Source organism: Polyodon spathula, chromosome 5, assembly GCF_017654505.1.
Source record: "Polyodon spathula isolate WHYD16114869_AA chromosome 5, ASM1765450v1, whole genome shotgun sequence".
NCBI lineage: Eukaryota > Metazoa > Chordata > Actinopteri > Acipenseriformes > Polyodontidae > Polyodon > Polyodon spathula.
Genome location: NC_054538.1, coordinates 49,350,082 through 49,356,081, shown reverse-complemented (window position 1 = coordinate 49,356,081; position 6,000 = coordinate 49,350,082). Strand labels below are relative to the sequence as shown.

The following is a 6,000-nucleotide window of genomic DNA, read 5'->3' as shown; positions in this document are numbered from 1 at the left end:
ATGGCTGACCTTATTATTGTGGACAAAAGCACTATTCATTTCTAACAATCATTTAAAGACAGATGTAGAAAGCATTGTCTATACATGGAATTTTCTGGGAAATTAATTTTTACGGCCATGTTCCCGGAATGAGAGGCAAGGTGACGTTGGCTGGCAGGTTGTCCATGAGTCAGGCTGTCCCCTTGCGTGGGAAGGTGTTAGTCTATGTGAGTGAGTGTCAGAAGGAGGGAGAAAGGGGGAGGGAGGGCCAGTGGGAGGTGTATGAGTGTATATATAGAGCAGCATGACAGAGACACTGTAATCAGTACTGGAGCTGAAAGCAGGACAAGGGGACCCTTGCAGAGATCTTTCATCCAAGGACCCATCAAGCGCACCATACCCAGGTAGGGCACAGAGAGTTATCTTTCCTTCTCCAACTACTTCAGTGGAGCCAAAGTCTAACAGGGGATGTTGGGGAGTTCTATGCTAAGCAATGGGATTGTCTGGAGCAGGTGACATTTCTGTCTTACTTTACATGTTGTAAAATAGGATAACATTTCATTGTACCACCTTGTTTTGGCTTCGCTTATTTTTTCTTTTCTTTCTTTATGTTTTCAACCTCCCCACTTTTCTTTTTATTTCAGTTCAGTATTGCCACAGTGAAGCATATGTGTACATTTATTTTTTTCTTTTTTTCTGTATTATACCTATACTGATCTACAAATAGAAAGGAAGATTGTAATGGATAACGAAAGTTCTACTCACTGTAATATAAACAAAATCTGCTTTAAACAAGCATTTTTCTATTTGTATGCCTTACAAATCAATTGTTGAAGCCTGGAAGCTAAATATTGTCCATTGCTAGGAAACCAAATGGGAAATTACCAGAGCGTGCTGAGTACTTAGTCACTGTCAATTTTCCATCAGTTAAGAATTAAGGGTGAATTTATTTTGTAATACCCCATAATCTGTCAACTCTCGTACTCTATGTACAGAATAGTACCATGGTTTGTGCATTGCTTGCTCTCAGGTTCCGAGTTCTGTACAGTTTGCTGGCTTATTATTAAACAGTCATTTTGAGCCAGCTTATTTAAAAAAAACAAAACAAAAAAACTTTCAGTTGCAAATAGTGTTGGTAAAATCATCAGTTAAAAACAAAAATAAACTACTTAAAACAAGAGACTAATTAAGACTACTTACAAGTCCCTAAAATGTGACAATTTGACAATCAAAGGTGCAAGGTGATTTACATAACAAGGAACTTTTTTCACGAAGCCTGCTAAATCTCGTGAAAGTAATTGTTTGGTGTGATTCGGAAGTGTAGAGCAAATTGTGCAGAAAATTAAATTCAAATATTCACTGCCTTATCTACACAATAACATTTCAACACGACAAAGTGTTTAATTGTGTTTTTGCTAGCATTGTGATAACACTTCACAGGGTCATAGCATTTTGAATATATATATATATATATATATATATATTATATATATATATTTATGCATGTCACATGTTAGCAGTGTGAAGTTAGTGGTTGTGCACTATTTTCAAAGACATTGCCAATATAAAAGAATGATTCATCTCTGTCCTGCTTGGTGTTTTATCTTTCTAAAAATTCCAGTTGATTTTCAGTTGATTTGTACTTTAGAGGTCCTTTAACCTTATCAACAAAAGAGCTACCTGATTCAGAAATAAAGGACATTTACATATGTGTAAGAACAAGAAGCTGCCTTACTTTGAGGGCTGTTTTCTTGCAAAGGCGTACATAAAAGATGGAAGGGAGGAGAAAAAACAAGTGGATATAAGCACTATAACAAAGCAGTGTGATCTTCTTAAGTCTGATTTAGAATCACAAACAGCCCGCAGTCACGCCTACCTGTACCTGTAAAGGTTACAGCATTCATGTAATGGGTGCTATCCAGACAACAGCTGGGGACAGATCAGGCACCTACCAGTCTTCAAAGATACAGAATGATGCTAAGTGTAATAGATTGCACACTTTGCAATATCCTAAGATTCAAATAATAAAATTACTTTCCAAAACAGAAAACATCATCATTCTTTAACTGTGCAAGTTTGTGATGCTCAGTGCATTATTACTGATGTAGTTGCCAAGTACCCTGGCTCATGCCACGACTCATTTATCATGGAGAACAGGGTCTTGTTCAGAAAATTCAAACATGGGCTTCTAAGTGGAGGCTGGCTAATTTTAGAACATATTAAATACATAATTAACATATGGCCCTTCAAAAACACATGCAACAAACGCATATTAATGTTTGCATCAGACAATACATTGTTATATTGAAATAAATTAAGGATTTTTTTTTCTATAGGCATGCTGTATTATTATTATTATTATTATTATTATTATTATTATTATTATTATTATTATTATTATTATTATTATTATTATTATTTAGCAGATGTTTTAAGTTTTAACAATACCGAAAATGTTTTGCCGAAAACAGTTTGATGTGCTAAAATCTCAGTCGAGCAAAAGCTCAACTTGGGTGGCTAAGAATTTTATTTTTCCTTTCTTCTCCTATTGTTGCAACAACATATGTGCTTCCTTGACATTTTCCAGTTAAATGAAAGTTCAGACTATTACTGGTAAGGAACTGGAAAATCAATTGCTGTTTCAATTGAATCCATCATAAGCAGAAGTCACAAAAGGCTAGGTTAGGTCGAGAAAGACTAAAACATAATACCCTTTATAAAACTCAAATTAAATGCAATAATAATAAATACAAATAATACTATATAGGAATTTAGAAGGGCCTATGTTCTGGGTCACAAGTGAGTTGAGTTGGTGCCCAGCCCTTAGCCTTTAGCCCTACTACACAGGTCTGCACTGATGTATTAGGCAGCTTCTACACTGAGATGTCCGACACACTTTCAGAATCACATTTTGCATTCTCAGAAATAAAAGAGTAAGCTTTCTTGATGCCTGCTAGCAGTGTATCATCTTTCTTAATCACAAACATCAAATAGATTTCAAATTTAGGAAGAAAGAAAGAAAGAAAGAAAGAAAGAAAGAAAGAAAGAAAGAAAGAAAGAAAGATCACAGGAACACAGCTAGAGTACAGGGTCAGGTGTAACATATGTGAGTGTTTGCCTACTTATTGTAATTGTGGTATTTTCTTTAGTTTTTTTTTTTTTTAATTGCAGGGAAAGTCAAATGCAAATTTTAATTTTCATTAAATTAATTAATTTTAATTAATAATGACTGAAAATAGACTATGTTCGTGTTTGCAGTGTGAAGCAAGTATTCTGCTTGAGGCGTGCTTGCTGGAGTGAATAAAAGAGCTTTTACATAATTAATGAAACTGACAAAATAGAATACTGATTTTCCAGTGTTCCTGTGTGTCGATGAATGATCTGGAGAAGCATCAATAAACATGGAGTCCTTTACAATAATATGACAGGTGGGAATTAGCTGTGTTAATGAAGCTCACTGTTGCTCAAGTGTTCATTTGCAAAACACAAACACTGCAACATCCCTTGTGCAACAGCAGCACCAGCTGACAGTGCCTGTTAAATGCAGCTGCTTTGTAGGACCTGCAGGATATAAAAAGTATATTACCAATCAGACCCTAGAGCTAAACATTCAACAATGGTGTTTCATGGTAAAGTAATATCCAAAAAGTAAAAACTACTGCATTTAAACGTACCTCTATATATTTTGTATTATTTCACAGTAAAATAATAATTTTTAAAAATCCCTAATGTTATTCCTATAACCTATCCTGTTATAACAAATGTGTTGTATGTCTGGTTTCAGGGATTTAATGGGTCTGTGATGGTGCAAGTCCACAGATTACACGGATAAGTGACTATATTGTCGCACCGTTTTTTTAGTATGAAAATGAACCTGTCCACAGGGCAGAATATGTGGTCTCCCAACCAAATCTCACAGCATGTTAGGAGCACCTAAATCTATTTATAACATTAGGTTTTAACACACGACTACTGTAAAACATCAACATGTTACATTTCTAATAAAGCATGGGAAATAAGGATCTAACCTGAAACAACAATAAAGAATCATACAGGACATGCAAAACAAGATAAGAAATTACATATAACTTAAATGTTTTTTTATTAATTTTTTTTTTTTTTTAATGATTTTTTTTACACAGAATAATAGTTTGAACTAAAAAAATGTGTGTGTGTGTATATATATATATATATATATATATATATATATATATATATATAGGGAAGGGCTTCAATATGAAAATTGCATATCGATATTGTACACATATTTCGATATTGATATCGTAATATCAAAGTCTTCCAAAACACAGAAAAATATAATAACACTTTGCAATATGAAACATATAGACGTTAACAGATATTTACATAAGAAAAGTAATAACTTACTTGAACTTAGCTTTGCTTCACAATATCCATGGAGAAAAACAAGGTCTTGTTATATTATTTTACTATTCACTGTCATCATCATCCACCTCAAAACCAAAATATTTATATACTTCACTGAGCAGGCTAGCCAATCCGGAAGTCATTTAATCTTATCACAAATATGCAATGAACCACTCTGATGCATGCGTATATCTCAAAATAATCACAATAGTGCTTAATGCAGCATGCAAATAGCGTTTGGTACTTTTGTGAGCATGTTCTTTTGTAGCAATTACTGCTATGAATCTTTTTGGATAGGTCTCTGCTAGCTTTGCACAGTAGGATGGTGACATTTTTGCCCATTCTTCACTGGAAAATTGCTCCAGTTCTGATAAGTATTTTGTGGGAATTGTCAATAGACTGCAATCCAAGTCTCGCCATACATTTTCGATTGGATTTAAGTCAAGACTTTGACTGGGCCACTCAAGAACATTAATTATCTTTTTGTTCAACCGCTCCAGTATAGCTTCGGCTTTGTGCTTCGAGTCATTGTCCTGCTGAAATGTAAATTTCCTCTCCGGTTTCTTGGTAATGTGCAGTGTTGGGTTTGCGCCAGACATAATGCTTAGAATTTAGACTGAAAAGTTCAATTTTTGTCTCGTCTGACCACAAAACCCTTTTCCACATGTCTACAGTATTATCTACATGCTTTTTCACAAACTCCATACATGCTTTAAGATGAGACCTTTTGAGTAATGGCTTCTTTCTTGCCACTCGTCAATAAAGGGCAGCTTTGTGTAGGGACCGGCTTATTGTTAATGTGTGAACACTGACTCCCATCTCAGACACAGAACTTTGCAGATCTCTCAAGGTCACTGTTGGCTTCAATGTGAATATCTATGCAACTGAGATTTTCTCTTTAAATCTTACTTATTTATATTCTATATGCATGTGGCGGAGTGTCCTGGCTAAATATATATATATATATATATATATATATATATATATATATAATAATATATATATATATATATATATACGTGACAAAATATTATTGTTGTTGTTATTATTTTATTTAGCATCATTTGTAATATACATATTTGTGTTTTGTGCGGACCGACAAAAGTCGTCCGATATTATTACCTGTTGTGCGAGACAGGTGAAAAGCCGGTCTCATAATAGTGACATGAATGGGGTTAAAAACCTCAGAAGGTGACCATCTCCCAAGTTAATTCATTGATTAACTGTTGCTAATTGGGAGGTGGTCACCTCTATAAAAGACTGCAACTTTCTGCGTTCAGGCAGAGAGGGTCAGTGGAGAGACGTGAGTTTAAGTAAAAGGAATATAACAATTCCTAGCGTGCTGGTTTATACACCAGCACAACACTTGTTTTGTTGCTGTTTATTATTTGTTTATTTGTTTGGCCAATGCACCTTTTTGTTTTGTGTATTTTGTTTGTTCAAGTCTTTTGTTTTATTATTTAATAAAGTACTGAGCGCCATAGCACCTCAGGTTCACCGCCATTCCGTATTTTGGTTTCTGTTCTGGTCTGATGTCACCACTGTAAGCCATCCTGGTCACATATGGTGTCTGAAGAGGGATAAACCCAGCCTGTCAGACCAGGGAAGGACAGCATTCTTTTTTGCGTTTTTCAA

General features: G+C 34.7%; 1 protein-coding gene across 2 annotated transcripts in view; it reads left to right on the top strand.

Annotated features, from left to right (window-relative positions):
* The first annotated feature begins 313 nt into the window (after positions 1 to 313).
* Positions 314 to 6,000, top strand: part of pnoca (prepronociceptin a) — a 29,605-nt gene continuing 23,918 nt past the window's right edge. Inside the window, exon 1 of one of the 2 annotated variants that reach the window (XM_041250696.1) lies at positions 314 to 383. The gene's annotated coding sequence lies outside the window, so the exon portion shown is untranslated. The remainder of the gene's footprint in view (positions 384 to 6,000) is intronic. The other variant, XM_041250695.1, reaches the window with a different exon arrangement.